Source organism: Mobula birostris, chromosome 12 (genome assembly GCF_030028105.1).
Source record: "Mobula birostris isolate sMobBir1 chromosome 12, sMobBir1.hap1, whole genome shotgun sequence".
In the NCBI taxonomy this organism is placed as follows: Eukaryota; Metazoa; Chordata; class Chondrichthyes; order Myliobatiformes; family Myliobatidae; genus Mobula; species Mobula birostris.
In genome coordinates this window covers 37300381-37318488 of record NC_092381.1, presented here as the reverse complement: position 1 = coordinate 37318488, position 18108 = coordinate 37300381, and the positions used below count along the sequence as shown (strand labels likewise).

Below are 18108 nucleotides of genomic sequence, written 5' to 3'. Positions count from 1 at the left end.
TCAGTGGGACTAGGCAGAAAATGGTTCGGCACAGCCAAGAAGGGCCAAAACGCCTGTTTCTGTGCTGTAGTTTTTCTATGGTTTCTATGGTTAGATTTTCCATCATCTGCAGACTTTCTCATGTTTGTGATAAAAAAGATATCGCAGCTTTTAGTGATATTTTAAAAGCTGAATTACATTTTAGAGCAGGCTAAACAAGAACACTCAGCCCAAAATTTACATCGTCTTTTTTAGTGAGCTAGTTCAATCCACTTCATTATTCTTGCTCCATCCCTAGTCCTTACAAGAATATATCCAGTTGCATTTTGAAAGAGACAATTCCATTTGTTTCCATTACTCTACTCAGCAGCATTTCCAAATCTGAACAATTTGTTGCATTAAAAAGTTTCCTAATGTTGCCTTACAACATTAGCTGCTGTTGTTGCTGGTAAATTTGAGACCATATTAAGAAAGACTCAAGCCAGAACCATTTTGCCAATAGCAGAAGAAAAGATGACAGTTTATCTTTTGACTAGCAAACTTAAGTAGTGCAAGACAAAGGACTAATCTGCTGTATCTGCCTGGCTAAAAATTATATACACATCATAGGTAGGCTAAATGGAAGGAAAGCTCAATCCAAGATTGATGTATAAACAGACTCTACAAATAAAACACTGATGGAAGTTAGTTATAACAGATACTACTGCTTCTTGGGTACAAAACTAGTAGCTAAAGTTATGGATGAACAAAGGGAAGGAAATAGTTGGTAAAGTGAAATCCTAAGAAATAGAACCTTTTCACACGGACAATTGGTTAAACCACTAGCAACCTGAGCCTTTGGTAAACAACACAAGCTTGGTGGATAATGTGCAAGAAATCTATTTTTTTTTAAATCAGCAGCCAAGCTTTGAAAAGCTATGGAAAACATTAATACATTTTTTTAAAATCCTGGAAATTGAAATAAAAATTGACATGAGAAACATCATCCCATTATTCAGTTTGTCATGCCCCAGGAGCATTTTGGATGTTTCAATGAGATAATTTTTCTAAACTCAGGAGAATGGAACTCACCTGCATTATGTCTTGCAGGATAATTTCTCCATCATTGGAATTAATCTAGTGTACTTTAGCTGCACTCTGATCTTTGCAAGAATCTTCCAATAAGTAGAAACCAGATGTGTATACAATACATATGATGCAGCCTCAGATGAGCCCTTTAAAATTGCAACAAGGCATTCATGCTGTTACAGCCAGCACCATCATGGGCACAACCCTCCCACCATCAAGGGCATCATCCAGAGGCAGTGTCTCAAGGTGGCAGCATCCATCATAAAGGAACCTCACCATTCCCTTCTCTTGTTAATACCATGGAAAGATGGAACAAGATCAACACTTTCATGATAACTTTCATTCATTTCTAAGAACATCTGGTGCCTTTAAACACCACCAGTTTAACCTTTCATTTTTCCAAAGTCACCTTACTTTTCCAATTTTTTTTTAAGCCAGAAGAGGGTGACTTTAGATTTCTGTGTTTCCATATTCTATCTATCATGTCCTCACCCATTTATTTAGCCTGGCTCTATTTCAGTGAAGTCTCTCCATCCTCCTCATAACTCAGTCATATGGCTTTGTACCATTCCCCCCCCCCCCCAAAATACAATCTACAAAAAAATTAAACAAGACAAGGACCATTTGTTTGAAAGAAAACATTGCAAAAATTATCAAAATTATAATACAGGAACAGAAAAAAATTCTGCAGATGCTGGAAATCCAAAGCAACAAACACAAACACACACACACACACACACACACACACACACAGCAGGTCAGGTGGCATCCATGGAAATGAACAGTCACCATTTCAGTTTGAGCTTTCTTCAGGACTGGAGAAGAAGATGAAAAATGCCAGGATAAAAAGGGGGGAGGGTAAGGGCCATAGCTAGAAGGTGCGGAGGGGAGCAGAGATCACAGAGATCAGCAGTGAGAGAGGATCTCACTAAATTCCTGTCAAAGTGCAGGTTTAAACTTCTTCAGGATAGACATGCCTTACAGTAGAGTAGCATGAACCGCAGATTCTAGCTAATCTGTATCAAAGCTTCCTTTAAAAAAAAACACATCTGCAAGTGTGGAGGCTTGTTGGTTAATTTTCAGTAGCAGCTCATTTCTATGAGATTGCAGATGGTCAGACAGTGAGGACATAAATTTCACCATGAGTGGACACTTGGAATTGTCTAAAAGTCATTTAATTATGCAGCTTATGAATCATCTTTCTACATTCACTGTTTTGTGAATAGGATTTATTGTCAAATTTAGTGAGGTTCTAAATATGTTCCACTTAAAAGTAAGAAGAAAAAAACCATTAGAATTGTGATAACGGATACCAAATCACAGCCAATTATACCATTTTTAATGAAAGGAAAACTGTGCTGATAAATGCAGTAATAAAGTTGAAGGAAGGAAGATGTTCAATCAGAGTTTGGATTCTGAACTATTTTTTCACAGAGTGATGACTCAATGACCATGTGAGGAAATACACATACAAGCAATTATTTGCATTCAGAAACCATGAAAGTCTTTACTAGGGTGAGAGATGCAAGTCCGTGGATACTGCAGAACAATTTGACATTCAAAATAGCCTAAAGTCAATGTATTTTCTGTAACCCAAAGAGCAATAACTTACAAATCAAGGGCCTCAACTGCAGAATAGAATCTTCTAAAAACTAAATATTTATTTGAGGAACAAGATTACATGTCAGATCTAAACTACAGCAATGCTATCAGCACAACTGAAAACCATTAATGAGCACTTTTGTTCAAATGGAACAAAATGTTTATTTAATATTGCACTAAACAAAGGACTTGTGTTCACATTAAAGGGGTATTGTATCTGTGAAAAACATGTTTTGCAAGAAATGTTACTCCAGGTTTTTAACTGAATAGAGTGGTCAGGGAAAATAAATCTAAATGAAGGAGCAAAAAGCACGTCAAACCAAACTCTTGCTTGACTGTGCCCTTTGAAAAATCTCACAACCAAATTTCAAACACAGCACAAAAATTCTTCAGCTCCATCTAGTGGTGCATGCAGAAATGGCAATTATATGGAGCTTTTCAAACCCTATCCTTGTTATATGTTGGGGATACGTTCCTTGCAGTCGACGCATAGTATGGAAAACACATAATGTGAATAATTATTTAAATGGAGAAAATAGAGATGCGTTCTGGAGGGCTTCCTAAATATGTTTTATCTGTAATTTACTCACATTTTCATACCAATACGACACAAAAGCAGTACCACAAGGCAACATTCGTAATATATTTAATCAATTTAAGGTAATATTCAATGTAATAAATCACAGAAAGTTAACATACTAGGGTGTACAATACTCACCAACAGTGGCAGGTGTGTTGGCTCTGGGAGATGAGTGGTTGTTGTGGTGTTGGGCAGCTTTACATGGATGAGGTGGATGGTTGTGGGTCGTCAGGATCATCAAGGACAGCAAGGGGTGAAGGAAGATTCACAGAACTCTCAGAACTGCCGGCAGCAGGAGACGACACCAGTTTGAAGAAAGTGGAAAGGGTTGTTTGCTTGGCAGCATTTTGTTGTTCAGCATAAATTTGCTTGTAGGGAAGAAGGATTGACTGCAGGGAATGACTGAAATGCTGACTCCATTCTAAACTTGGGTCCATGTCCTTCGCCATTTGTGCCAAGTGTTCCACAGCCTTAAAAAATTCTGCCAGTTGTTTCACCATAAAATTCTTCACCTGCAACTCGACACTTCCTTCTTCAGCGTTGTTATCACCTTCTGTCTGAGTTAAACGCAGAAAGTTATCCACACTTATTTCTTCATCACGAGAATCCAGGAGTTCTACCACATCAGCAATCTCAAAATCTGAGAATCCTTCCCCACCAATTTTATGGCCCAGGGCCACACAATCCTGGACAGCTGCAAAAAAGCCCGGTCTCGTCTGCATTAAACACCTGCTTTGGTGTGATGCCTAACTCAGCTACCATAGCCTGCAACTGCAAAGGGTAGCATTCAGCAGCTTCATGGTCAGCACTAGCTTGCTCACCACGCACAGCTAAGTTGTGAAGCTTGTGACAATTAACAAACTTAGGAAACCATCCCTTACTTGCAGTAAAGTTAACAATATCACTTGACACTTCCTCACTAGCCTCTGAACAAAGGCGACCATAAATTTCCAAAGCTTTCACACGAAGATGATCCGAACTGTGTGTTGTTTTTTTTCTTTGTTTCATGTTCAATGTACTAACTCAACATTTTCTCCATTTTTGTCATAATCGGGTTACGCACTTCGGTAACAATCTTTGAAGACACTTGTGATGAATTAATCACTGCACCTTTTATTTTCTCACCATTTTTCTTTATGTTTCTGATCGTGGACTCACCCAGGCCGAAGTAACGTTCCAGAGCTGTGTTACCTTCACCTGACGTGGCCCTGTTTATAATTTCCAACATTTTTTCCCCCCAAGTGTTAAAGCGGTTCTCTGCCGCTTGGCTGATGGCCCAGGACTTGACATAGGATGCTTAGGAGGCATAGTTAAATATTTCAAGCACAAAATCAGTGCACCGTAGGTAATAACAACAAAAGTTTAAGAGCGCAAGATCACACATCCACACGCTGCCAAAACCAATGCAAAACTGGCAGGAGTGAGACTGTGAGGTGTGCGCACGTGACTTGTATTGGCTGGAAGGCAGTGCTTCTCGTCCCAACAGCCTCGCATAACTGTGAGTTTTGGACGCATATAAGGAGAAGTTGGCAGAAATAGGTTTGACGCATAACTGTGAATCCGCATTGTCTGAAGACGCATATAACGAGGATAGGGTACTAGAAAACTAGACTACAATGTCAACTAACAGGAATTCTGCAGATGCTGGAAATTCAAGCAACACACAAAGTTGCTGGTCAACTGCTTGCCTGTTAAAGTTGAAACTAGACCTCTCAGCCAATCTCCAGAATAATGAAGCTCAAAAAAAAGTTGATCACATTCTTTTCTTACCATAGGGCATAAATTCCATTTCAGTAGTGGGCAAGAGAAAACTGCATTTCCTCTTCGGAAGCTTTCATTAAGTTTCCATTTGCCTTGCTCGGTAGTCTTGCAGTAGCTAGATTAATTCATCATTATTTGATATTAATCATGATTAATATCATGATTAACTTTCACTTCCTGCCAATCCAATCTGATCATTATCCTAGTCAATACCAATTAAGAATCTTCACCTCTCCCCACAGATACCAATTTAAGATCAAGCATTTAAATAAATACCTTTTGGTATTGCCAATGTTAGAGCAGAAGTCACTCCAAATGCACATCCATTTACATTTCTTCTCCTAGATTGCAAACCTTATGCTAAACTCGTTGAAGCAATACTCAAGAGGAGTGCAAGGAATACCGGAGAAATAAAGAGGGAAATTAGAAGGAGATTCTGCAGATGCTGAAAATTCAGAGTAACACACACAAAATGCTGGAGGAACTCAGCAGGTCAGACACCATCTATGGAGAGGATTAAACAGTCGAGATTTCAGGCCGAGACACTTCAGGACCAGAAAGAAAGGGGGATGTAGTCAGAATAAGGAGGAGGGAGTGTTGTGAGAAGCTGGAAGGTAACGGGTGGAAAAGGTAAAGAACTGAAGAAGGAAGAGAGTGGACAATGGGAGAAAGGAAAGGTGAAGGGACACCTGAGGGAGGTGATAGGCAGGCATGGAGAAGGAGTGAGAGGAGAGGCAGAATGGGGATGAAAGAAGAGAGAAGGGGGAGGGGGAGAAGTTACCAGGAGTTAGAGAAATTGATGTTCATGCCATCAGGTTGGAGGATAATGTGTATAAGTTTTTAAAAATCTCAAAAATACAGTAACAGCAAAACAATTAGGATCAGGTAAGTGGGTTGAACAAGTATTGTTAAAGTAGGTATGAAAGATATGATCAAAAGTGTTGTTCACATGGCTTCAAGAAATAACCTAAAAGGAACCTAAAGAATGGGAACATTGTGATAGACAATTCCACATGATATTAGGAGCAGAATTAGGCCATTTGGCCCAGCAAGTCTTCTCCACCATTCCATCATCACTGATTTATTATCTCTCTCAACCCCGTTCTCCATAATCTCTGATACCCTGACTAATCAAGAAACTATTAACATCTGCTTTAAATACACTCAGTGATTTGGCCTCCACAGCTGTCCATGGCAATGAATTCCAGATTCACCACCATCTGGCTTATGAAATTCCTCATCTCTGTTGTAAATGGACATCCCTCTATTCTGAGGCTGTGCCCTTGGTCCTAGACTCAACCACTATAGGAAACATCCTCTCCACATCCATTCTATCTAGGCCTTTCAACATTAAATAGGTTTCAATGAGATCCTCATCATTCTTCTAAACTCCAGCAAGCACAGGCCCAAAGCTATGAAATGTTCATACATTAACCCTTTCATTCCTGGAATCATACCTGTGAACATTCTCTGGATGCTCCAATGCCAGCACACCTTTTCTTAGATAAGGGGCTCAAAACTGCTCACAATACTCCAAGTGCAGTCTGACCAATGCCTTATAAAGCCACAGCAATACACCCTTGCTGTTACATTCTAGACCTCTGGAAGTGAATGCTACATTGCATTTGTCTTCCTTACTACCGACTCAACCTGCAAGTTAACCTTTAGGGAATCCTGTGTAAGGACTTCCAAGTCACTTTGCACTCTGAGTTTTTAATTTTCTCCCCATTTAAAAAATAGACTACATGTTTATTCCATCTACCAAAGTCTTAACGATACACTTCCCTACACTATATTCCATCTGCCATTTCTTTGTCCATTCTCCCAATCTAATTCCATCTGCAGATTCTCTACTTCAACACTATCTGCTCCTTCACCTATCGTTGTATTGTCTGCAAACTTGGCCACAAAGCCATCAATTCTGTCAACCAAATGATTGACATGTAACATTAAAAGAAGTGGTCCCAATACCGACCCCTGCAGACACCACTAGCCACCAGCAGCCAACTAAAATAGGCCACCTTTCCCCTGGTCCTCACCTACCACCCCACCAGCCTCCAGGTCCAACATATTATTCTCCGTAACTTCCGTCACCTCCAACGGGATCCCACCACTAAGCACATCTTTCCCTACCCCCCCCCCCCCACTTTCCACAGGGATCACTCCCTACGCGACTCCCTTGTCCATTCGTCACCCCCATCCCTCCCCACTGATCTCCCTCCTGGCACTTATCCTTGTAAGCGGAACAAGTGCTACACATGCCCTTACACTTCCTTCCTTACCACCATTCAGGGCCCCAAACAGTCCTTCCAGGTGAGGCCACACTTCACCTGTGAGTCGGCTGGGGTGATATACTGCATCCGGTGCTCCCGATGTGGCCTTCTATATATTGGTGAGACCCGACGCAGACTGGGAGACCGCTTTGCTGAACATCTACGCTCTGTCCGCCAGAGAAAGCAGGATCTCCCAGTGGCCATACATTTTAATTCCACATCCCACTCCCATTCTGACATGTCTATCCACAGCCTCCTCTACTGTAAAGATGAAGCCACACTCAGGTTGGAGGAACAACACCTTATATTCCGTCTGGGTAGCCTCCAACCTGATGGCATGAACATCGACTTCTCTAACTTCCGCTAATGCCCCACCTCCCCCTCGTACCCCATCTGTTACTCATTTTTATACACACATTCTTTCTCTCACTCTCCTTTTCCTCCCTCTGTCCCTCTGACTATACCCCTTGCCCATCCTCTGGGTTCCTCCCCCCTTGTCTTTCTTCCCGGACCTCCTGTCCCATAATCCTCTCATATCCCTTTTGCCTATCACCTGTCCAGCTCTTGGCTCCATCCCTCCCCCTCCTGTCTTCTCCTATCATTTTGGATCTCCCCCTCCCACTTTCAAATCCCTTACTCACTCTTCCTTCAGTTAGTCCTGACGAAGGGTCTCGGCCTGAAACATCGACTGTACCTCTTCCTAGAGATGCTGCCTGGCCTGCTGTGTTCACCAGCGACTTTGATGTGTGTTGCTTGAATTTCCAGCATCTGCAGAATTCCTGTTGTTTGCACCTTTATTCCCACATTTTGCCTTCTGCAATTCAGCTAATCTTCTATCCATGCTAGTGTCTTTCTGCAATACCATGGGCCCTCATCTTGTTAAGCAACCTTGTGTGGCACCTTGTCAAAAGTCTTCTGAAAATCCAAATACATAACACCCACTACTTTATCATGTGCCTCCGAATACCCCGAAACCTCATCCTTAATAATGGACTCCAATATCTTCCCAACTGCTGAAGTCAGTATTACTAGCACATAATTTCCTTTCTTTTGGCTCCCTACCTTCTTAAAGAGTGGAGTGACATTCGTAGTTTTTCAGTGCTCCGGAACCATTCCAGAATTCTGGGGTGTAGTCCATCTGGTCCAGGTGACTGACACAAAATACTTCCCAAATTTGCCATTTCTTTGCTCCTCCATAACTTGGGGTAGCACGGTAGCATAGTGCTTAGCACAATGCTTTATAGTACCAGCAACACAGATTCAATTCCCAGCATTGTCTGAAAGGAGTTTGTACGTTCTTCCTGTGACCACATCGGTTTTTTCTGGGTGCTCTGGTTTCCTCCCACATTCCAAAGACGTATTGGTTGGTAGGTTGATTGGTCATTGCAATTCGTCCCTTGATTAAGCTAGGGTTAAATTAAGGGCTGCTGGGCAGCGCAGCTCAAAGGGCCTATTCTACACTGTATCTCAATAAATAAATAAACAAATAACAACATCTCCAGCTTCATTTTCCAGCAGTCTGATATCTAAGCTCGCCTCTCTCTTACTCCACACAGTATATCTGAAAAGCATTTGGTATACTCTTTGATATTATTGCTTAGCTTAACTTAATATTTAATCTTTTCCCTCTTTTTGGCTTTTTATTGTTGCCTTGTTTTTTTAATAACTTCCCAAAATTCCATCTCCCCACTAATTTTTGCTATATTATCTTTTCCTTTTATATTTGTCTTTGACTTTCCTTGTCAGCCACAGTTCCTTCAGCATTCCTGGAATACTTCTTCATCTTTGGATTGTTTCCATCTTGGATCTTGTGAGTAAGCCCCAGAAACTCCAGCAATTTTGCCATCATCCCTGATAATGTCCCCTTCCAATCAAGTTTGGCCAGCTCCCCTCTCATGCCTGTGTAATTCCCTTTACTCCACTGTAATACTGATACATCTGACTTTAGCTTCTCACTCTCAAATGGCAGGGTGAATTCTATCATATTATGATCACTGCCTCCTGAGGTTTCCTTTACTTCAAGTTCCCTTATCAAATCTGGTTCATTACACAAACTCAATCCAGAATTGCCTTTCCTCCAGTGGGCTCAACCACCTTGTAGATGTTTTACAAATTCAGTTTCTTGGGATCCAGCACCAACCTAATTTTCCCTATCTATCTGAATATTGAAATCCACCCCCCCCCCCACCAACTATCCTAATATTGCCCTTATCACATGCTCTTTCTATCTCCCGTTGTAATTTATATCCCATATTCGGAGGACTGTATATAACTACCAGTTTCTTTTTACCTTTGCAGCTTCTTAACTCTACCCACAAAGATTCTACATCTTCCAATCCTATTTTTTTTTAAACCAAGAACCACCCCACCACCTCTACTTACCTGCCTGTCCTTTTGATACAAAATGTATCCATGGATGTTAAGCTCCCAACTATGATTTTCTTTCAGCCACAACTCAGTGATGCCAACAACACCATACCTACCAATCTCTAATTGTGCTACAAGGTTATCAACCTTAATCCATATGCTCTGTACATTCAAGTATAACACCTTCAGTCCTGTATTCATCACCCTTTTTGATTCTGCCCCCATGTTGCACTTCAACTCATCCTACTGACTGCAATTTTGACCTATCATTTGCCTATCCTTCCTAACAGTCTCACTACACAATGCATCAACTTGCATACCAAGTGCCCCATCCTCACCCTCCAGCCAATTAACTTAAACCCTCACCAACAACCCTAGCAAACCTGCCTGCAAGGATGAAAGTCCCCCTCGGATAAAGGTGTAACCTGTCCTTTTTTATACGGGTCATACCTTCTTCCAAAGAGATCCTAATGATTCAGGAATCTGAAACCCTGCTCCTTGCTCCACTTCCTCAGCCACACATTCATCCTATTTCAGCCTTGACTAGTCTCTGGCACTAGGAATAATCTAGAGATTACTACCTTAAAGGTCCTGCTCTTCAGCCTTTTCCCTAACTCCTTAACCTCAATGCGCAGGACCCATTCTTCCTTTTTAACTACATCATTGGTGCAAAGGATGACCATGAGCTCCTGGTGCTCATCCTCCCTCTTGAGAAACTTCTGCAGCTGCTCCAAGACAGCTTGGACCCTAGAACCTGAGAGGCAACACCCCATCCTGGCACCTATGTCACAGTCACAGAACCTCCTGGACATCCCCCTCACTACCAGGTCCCTTACCGCTATCGTTCTGCCTGACTTTACCCTTCCCTGCTGAGCCCCCCCGAGCCAGCCACAGTGCTACTGGCCTGGCTGCTGTTGCTGTCCCCCGATAGGTCAAATAGTCCAATTCAATATCAGAGAATGTATACAGTATACATCGTGACATTCACAGACATCCATGATACAAGAAACCCCATAGAAATATCCGAACCCCAAAGACCCTCTCCTCCCTCCCACGCACAAGCAACAGAAGCATCAACCTTCCTCCCACCTGCCTCTTGTATCAGCCTCCCCCCCCCCCCAGCAGTGTCCAAAGAGGTATTTTTGTAAGTGACAAAAAAAATTACAGAACAAAGTCAAAATCTTACTATTTTATGTTTGGAGGGGGGATAAATTGCAGTAATACATGGGAGTATAAAACTCACATTTCAAATTGCTCTGGAAAGACGATTCATAAAGTTGAGCCACACGCCTCATTTTCGTAATATGCATCTAACAAAAAATGTGAATGGAGAGTGGAAGAGAGTTGATTAAGTTAGAGCAGTGGATGTGTTGTATATAGATTTTAATAAGGCATTTGAAAAGGCTCCCCATGGTAGGCTGGTTCAAAAAATTAGGAGGAATGGGATTCAGGGAAACCTGGTTGTGTGGATTCAGAACTGGTTTGTTCACAGATCGAGTGTATCCTGCCTGGATGTTGGTGACCAGCAGTGTCCCGCAGGGATCTGTTCTGGGACTACTGCTGTTTGGGATTCTTATAAATGACTTGGATAAGTAAGTGGAAAGGGAAGGGTGGTTTGTAAGTTTGCAGATGACACAAAGGTTGGTAGAGTTATGGATAGTGTAGAAGGTTGTTGAAGGTTACAAAGGGACATTGAAAGGATGCAGAACTGCGCTGAGAGTTGGCAGATGGACTTCAATCTGGAAAAATGTGGAAATAATTCACTTTGGAAGGTCAAATGAAAGCAGAGCATAGGGTTAATGTCAGGATTCTTAACAGTGTGGAGGAACGGGGGATCTTAGGGTTCACATCCATAATTTGTTCAAAGTAGTAGCTTTGTTTATAGAGTGGTTAATGGTGTTTGGTGCGTAAGCCTTCATTAGTGGGGGGGGGGGGAGGGGAGGAGGATTTCTTTCCAAGAGCCATGAGGTAATGTTGCAGCTTTAGAGCACACTTGAAGTATTGATCACCTCCTTATCGGAAGGATGTTGAAGCTTTAGAGATGGTGCAGAGATTTACCAGGATGCTGCCTGAATTAGAAAACATGTCTTAGTCATAGTCATAGAAGCATAGAAAATAGGTGCAGGAGGCGGCCATTCGGCCCTTCGAGCCTGCACCACCATTCAGTATGATCATGGCTGATCATCCAACTCAGAACCCTGCACCAGCCTTCCCTCCATACCCCCGATCCCTTTAGCCCCAAGGGCCATATCTAACTCCCTCTTAAATATAGCCAATGAACTGGCCTCAACTGTTTCCTGTGGCAGAGAATTCCACAGATTCACCACTCTCTGTGTGAAGAAGTTTTTCCTAATCTCGGTCCTAAAAGGCTTTCCCTTTATCCTCAAACTGTGACCCCTTGTTCTGGACTTCCCCAACATAGTCATACTTTATTGATCCTGGGGGAAATTGGCTTTTGTTACAGTTGAACCATAAATAATAATAGTAATAAAACCATAAATAGTTAAATAGTAATATGTAAATATGTAAATTGTGCCAGGAAATAAGTCCAGGACCAGCCTATTGGCTCAGGGTATCTGACCCTCCAAGGGAGAAGTTGTAAAGTTTGATGGCCACAGGCAGGAATGACTTCCTATGACGCTCTGTGTTGCATCTCGGTGGAATGAGTCTCTGGCTGAATGTACTCCTGTGCTCAACCAGTACATTATGTAGTGGATGGGAGACATTGTCCAAGATGGCATGCAACTTGGACAGCATCCTCTTTTCAGACACCACCATCAGAGAGTCCAGTTCCATTCCCACAACATCACTGGCCTTACGAATAAGTTTGTTGATTCTGTTGGTGTCTGCTACCCTCAGCCTGCTGCCCCAGCACACAACAGGAAACGTGATAGCACTGGCCACCACAGACTCGTAGAACATCCTCAGCATCGTCCGGCAGATGTTAAAGGACCTCAGTCTCCTTAGGAAATAGAGACGGCTCTGACCCTTCTTGTAGACAGCCTCAGTGTTCTTTGACCAGTCCAGTTTATTGTCAATTCGTATCCCCAGGTATTTGTAATCCTCCACCATGTCCACACTGACCCCCTGGATGGAAACAGGGGTCACCGGTACCTTAGCTCTCCTCAGGTCTACCACCAGCTCCTTAATCTTTTTCACATTAAGCTGCAGATAATTTTGCTCACACCATGTGACGAAGTTTCCCACCGTAGCCCTGTACTCAGCCTCATCTCCCTTGCTGATGCATCCAACTATGGCAGAGTCATCCGAAAACTTCTGAAGATGACAAGACTCTGTGCAGTAGTTGAAGTCCGAGGTGTAAATGGTGTAGAGAAAGGGAGACAAGACAGCCCCCTGTGGGGCCCCAGTGCTGCTGATCACTCTGTCTTATGAAGACAGGTTGAGTAAATTAGGGGTTTTCTCTTTGGAGATAAGGAGGATGAAAGATGACTTGATAAAGGTGTAAAAGATGATAAGACTGTAAGACCATAAGAGGCATACAAGATAATAAGATGATAAAGTGGACAGCCAGAAACATTTTCCAAGGGCAGAAATGGATAATATGAGGCAAAATAACTTTAAGGTATTTGGAGGAAAACATGGGTGTGGTGGGGGGGAACATCAGACAAAATTTTTTTTAAGGAAGATAGAGTGGTAGGTGTGTGGAATGCGCTGCTAAGGGTCATGGTAGAGACAGATACAACAGGGTATTTAAGGTGCTCTTAGACAGGCACATGGATGAAAGTAAAATGGAGGGCTATGTGGGAGGGAAGGGTTAGATTGATCTTGGAGTAGGTTAAAGGGTCCACACAACATGTCTGAGGGAAAGGTCTGTACTGTGCTGAACTGTTCTATGTCAAAGATATTTTCGCTGAATTGCTATTCTTCATTATTTGTAGATAAGCAAGTCACTGCAGCAAGCACCAAGGACATTTTGTGGGCTGGATTACTAGGAAAGTCTGCAGTGGAATATATCCTAAAAAGGTCTCTAAAACTAGTGTTTAGATATTATTTTTGGTTCAAATATACAACATTGGTCCTCAAAGGAGCATTCAGATGAAAGCTGCAGCAAGGCCCATTGTTTGGCACATATACACAAAAACAAAAAATCATTGTGCAATGTTTGAAGAGCTCATAGCATAACTTTCAACCACTTCAATTGATCAACTCCCTACGGCAGATTTTTCCTTCTCTTGAAACGCCTGCTGGACTTACAACTATGTCTCGGAGGGATGCTCCTATTGTGCAATGTATTTCTGTCAGTCATTGCAGTTCAAGGAGTATGTCTGAGATTACCGCAAGATAAAGAGCAAGGAAAATGTAATCATTTCCTGGTCCCAAAAAAATCCATTAAAAAAAACAGGTTATTCAGCCAAGACCTTTTCAAGATGAAACACAACAGATTAAAGCAATACGTACCCTGCCTAATTCTAAACATTCCCCCCCCCCACCCATTCATAGAACAGCACAGCAGAAGATAGAGGCTATTTTCTCCATCAAGACTAATTCATAGATTACTCCTGATCCATCCACTCAACTACAGTTCCTGCAGTTTTCCCTTTATAGCATTTATCCAATTCACATTTGAAGTCGGCCATTAAATCTTTTTCCAATGCCTTTTCAGGCAAAGCAATCCAAGTTTATCAGATTGGGTAATTTGTTATAAAAACCATTCAAACGAGTAGGATTAGGCTATTTGGCCCTTGGAACTTGCATTGAATTAAACCATGGGCAATCTGATTGTAACCTCAGTGTGGTCACCTTCATTCTCTTACTAATAAATATCTACTCTAATTTATATACTGAGATTCTACTTCAACTTTGAGAGTTCCATAAACTCATGACTTCACGTTTCTGCCGCCACTCTTGAACAGTGACCTATAATTCCAGTGCAAGAGGAAACATACTCAATGCATCCACCCATCCTCTCATGATCCCATATGTTTCAATCAAGCCATTTCTTTCAAGTTTACATTCCAGTCAATAAAGTCTTGCCTTTTCAATTTTTCTTCAGATACAACTTGCCCCTTTCAAAAGTAGAGTAGCCATGTTTTTGTGAATCATGCTGCAAGACGCTGTTTCCTCTGTATTTGACACCACTGTCATTGAATTAATTACCAGAGGTGACAAAGCCAAATACCACCAGGAAGTAAACAAGTCAATGAACTGGTGCAATCAGAACAACTTAGATCTGAACGCTCTCAACCGTGGAGGTGTATATTGTCTTCAGGAGAAATGTGTCTCCTCTCCATTCACTCATCATTAGCAACTCTCCTGTCAGCACCATTTCAACATTCAGGTTCCTGGGGATCATTATTTCACAGGATCTCATGTGGAAGTGTATCTCCTTCATTAACAAAAAGGCTTGGCAGAGCATGTACTTCTAAAAATCCATCTTCCCCGGAACAAACTGGTACAAATCTACACTGCCATCATAGAGAGCATCCACACATCAGCCATCATCACTATCAGGTTTGGTGCAGCATCGTCTCACAATATACAAGAACTACAGCAAGCTGTCAGGTCAGCTGGAAAGGTCATTGCCTGCAATCTATCATCACTGCAGTACAGTACTAGTAAATGCCCAGGACAAAGCGGGCAGGAAATCATTGTGGACACTACCCTCCCAGCAAATTGCCTTTTCCAAAAGCTCCCCACCTCCCACTATCTATTACCCCAATCACTGCACTGCATTCACTTTAGACTACTTTTTATAATGTTATTGACATTGTTATTATTAACTGTTGGTAGTTATGTATATTTTATTTCATATCCGTACTTTAGTATCCAACTTTATTTTTACATAACACTTTGTAATTGTTGACTGTTCTTGTCGCCTGTCATGCCAACACACCACAGCAAATTCCTATACATGCAAATGCACATGGCAAATAAAGTTACTCCTTGATTTCAGAGCTCTGTAGTTTAAGTGTTGCATTTTAAATTTGCCTGCCAAATGAACAATTTACATTTTCCACATTGTGCTCGCTTCATCAGTTCTTTGTGCACCTGCTTAACCTATCTGTATCCCTTTGAAGCCTTGTCATCAACAAATTAAGCAATTTTCATTTATGTGCCAATTCATTTATATAAAAACTGTAAAATAAAACAATCACCAGATCCCTGTGGCACACCACTTGTTACATTTTGCAAAATTGACCCATTTATATACATTTATCCTTATCAGCCAACCTATCCTGCCAAAATATTGCCTCAGTGAGCTTATTTTCTGTAATAACCATTAATGTTACATCTTATCAGATGCCTTCTAGAAATCTTAGTAAATCTACCAGCTCCTATTTATCTTCAAAATACAACTTCTTTAAAGAACTCTAATAAATTGGTCAAATACAATCTCCCTTTCACAAATCCAGAAAAGCAAATAAACACTTGACAAATAAAACAGAAAGCTGGAAGTTATAACAAGTTTAACAGCTGAAAAGAAGCAAGCTGGGTATAATGGGCAAATGCTATACTTGCTTTATACTTGTGCCTGTAAGGCTACGCACAGCTCCAATAGCATATTTAAGTTTGCTAATATTTTCAGCTTGGAATTGTTGAGGAAACAATGAATTCAAAATTGTATCAAGACATTTTACAGGAGAATGTTAGGGTAGCAGTCCGTCACCGGAAGCTGATTAGAAGTTGGATAATGCAACAAGACAATGATCCGAAATACAAGAGTAAATCAACAACAGAATAGTTTAAGAGGAAGAAAGTTCGAGTCAAAAGTCCTGACCTTAATCCTATAGAAATGTTGTGGAAGGACTCAAAGTAAGCAGTTCACACAAGGAAGCCCATCAATATCCCAGAATTGAAGCAGTTTTGTAAGGAGGAATGGCCTAAAATTCCTAAAAGTTGATGTGCAGGACTGAGAAACAGTTGCTGGAATTGTTTAGTTGAAATTATTACTGTATAAGTAGGTTAAACCAGTTACCGAAAGCAAGTTTCACAGACTTTTTTTCCCAACGAATACATGTAATATTAGATAATTTTCTCATTAAATAAATGAACATGTATAATATTTTTGTGTTATTTATTTAATTGGGCTCTCTTTATGTAGCTTTAGGATTTACGTGGAGATATGATCATATTTTAGGTTACATTTATACAGAAATAATGAAAATTCTACATGGTTCACAAACTTTCTAGCATCACTGTAGTTAAATGACAATAAACTTGACTTAACCTGACTTTTCAATTCAGACTCCCTTCCCCATTCATCTACCGTCCTTCAACTCATGCACATTGTCCATATGTACAAAAATGCTAAGGTTGGGACAAGTTGCTTGTCAGTTTTGTTAAAAGACGGAATGACGCTTGGGAAGAGGAGCACAAAATAAAACAAAAGCTGGAATAAAATCTCTGGGATACTTCATCTCCACAATTTCTCAGCTGTTTTCGATCAATGTTCCGATATTTCTAAGTTGACATGAAAAGAAATAAGTATATATAGACAGATGGTAAGAAATACTTTCCATGGCAAGGGGAAAATTTAAACTAATATTTTCAATTTTTAAAAATTACACTACATAACACAGATGGTATTATTAAGAAACATACTTGAAGTCTGAGATTTTTTTCTGCTGTCTCAAGTCTTCATAATGTCATTTAAAAAATTCCTTTCCCATCATGAAATCCTGTTGAGTCTGCAAACATGCCCAGTGTTCCAGTTGCTCGTCAATCCAGTGAATTTACAGATCCGCAGGTCTGTTCATTAAGCCTTTCATATATGAATTTAATTTTAAAATACAAATTTAATCCTATTTTCTATTACATGAAAGTGTTTTCCCTTCCTCATTTAAAAGAGAAACTTACTTTTAATTCCATGAAGTGTTGTGTCAGCTGTTTTTTTCTGTGACAGCACATCTGTGCAGATGAGATTCTGATATTGTTAGACTTTTATGCTGGTGCTCTCATTTAAATGAGGAACTCCAAACTCTTTTAAAGGGTGCAGGGGTCACCTTATGTATATGTAAAGATATGATAGAAGAGTGGAAAAAAAAGCCGACTACTGAGGAATTTCAAATAAAGAAGATAGATTACTCCGCATTGTCTCATGGGATTAACTAATAGTGTTTTATAATTTTAAATGAAATAAAAATGTAGCTGTCTAGGCAAAAAGAGACAGGAGCAGATTTAAGCATTCAGAATTGAATCTTTCATTTTAATAGCGCACCATAGTAAAGGGCTTTAAGATTCTGATTTCTGCATATTGGCCCATTTAGTTAATAAGGCAACAATAATGCAGTTGAGTAACTTTGTTCTTCATTCTCATCTTTCATTCCAAACAGACCAATGGGGGACGGCAAGTTAGTTAATACCAATGTTGACTTCAAAGCCATGATTTATGTTGTATACAAAATGGCTTACAGGAGATTGAATTAATGATCAAATACTACAGGCTATTATAATCTATAATGTACTAAAGATCAAATGCCAAAACTAAGATCAGACTAAGAATATAAGCTTTCACAA

At 40.7% G+C, this 18108-nt stretch overlaps 1 protein-coding gene across 2 annotated transcripts in view; it reads right to left on the bottom strand.

Moving 5' to 3' along the window:
- Positions 1 to 18108, bottom strand: part of urod (uroporphyrinogen decarboxylase) — a 59353-nt gene that overhangs the window by 10433 nt on the left and 30812 nt on the right. The window contains exon 8 of one of the 2 annotated variants that reach the window (XR_011887983.1): positions 3368 to 3786. The exons of the other annotated variant lie outside the window; for it this stretch is intronic. The gene's annotated coding sequence lies outside the window, so the exon portion shown is untranslated. The remainder of the gene's footprint in view (positions 1 to 3367; positions 3787 to 18108) is intronic. 2 annotated transcript variants of the gene reach the window in all.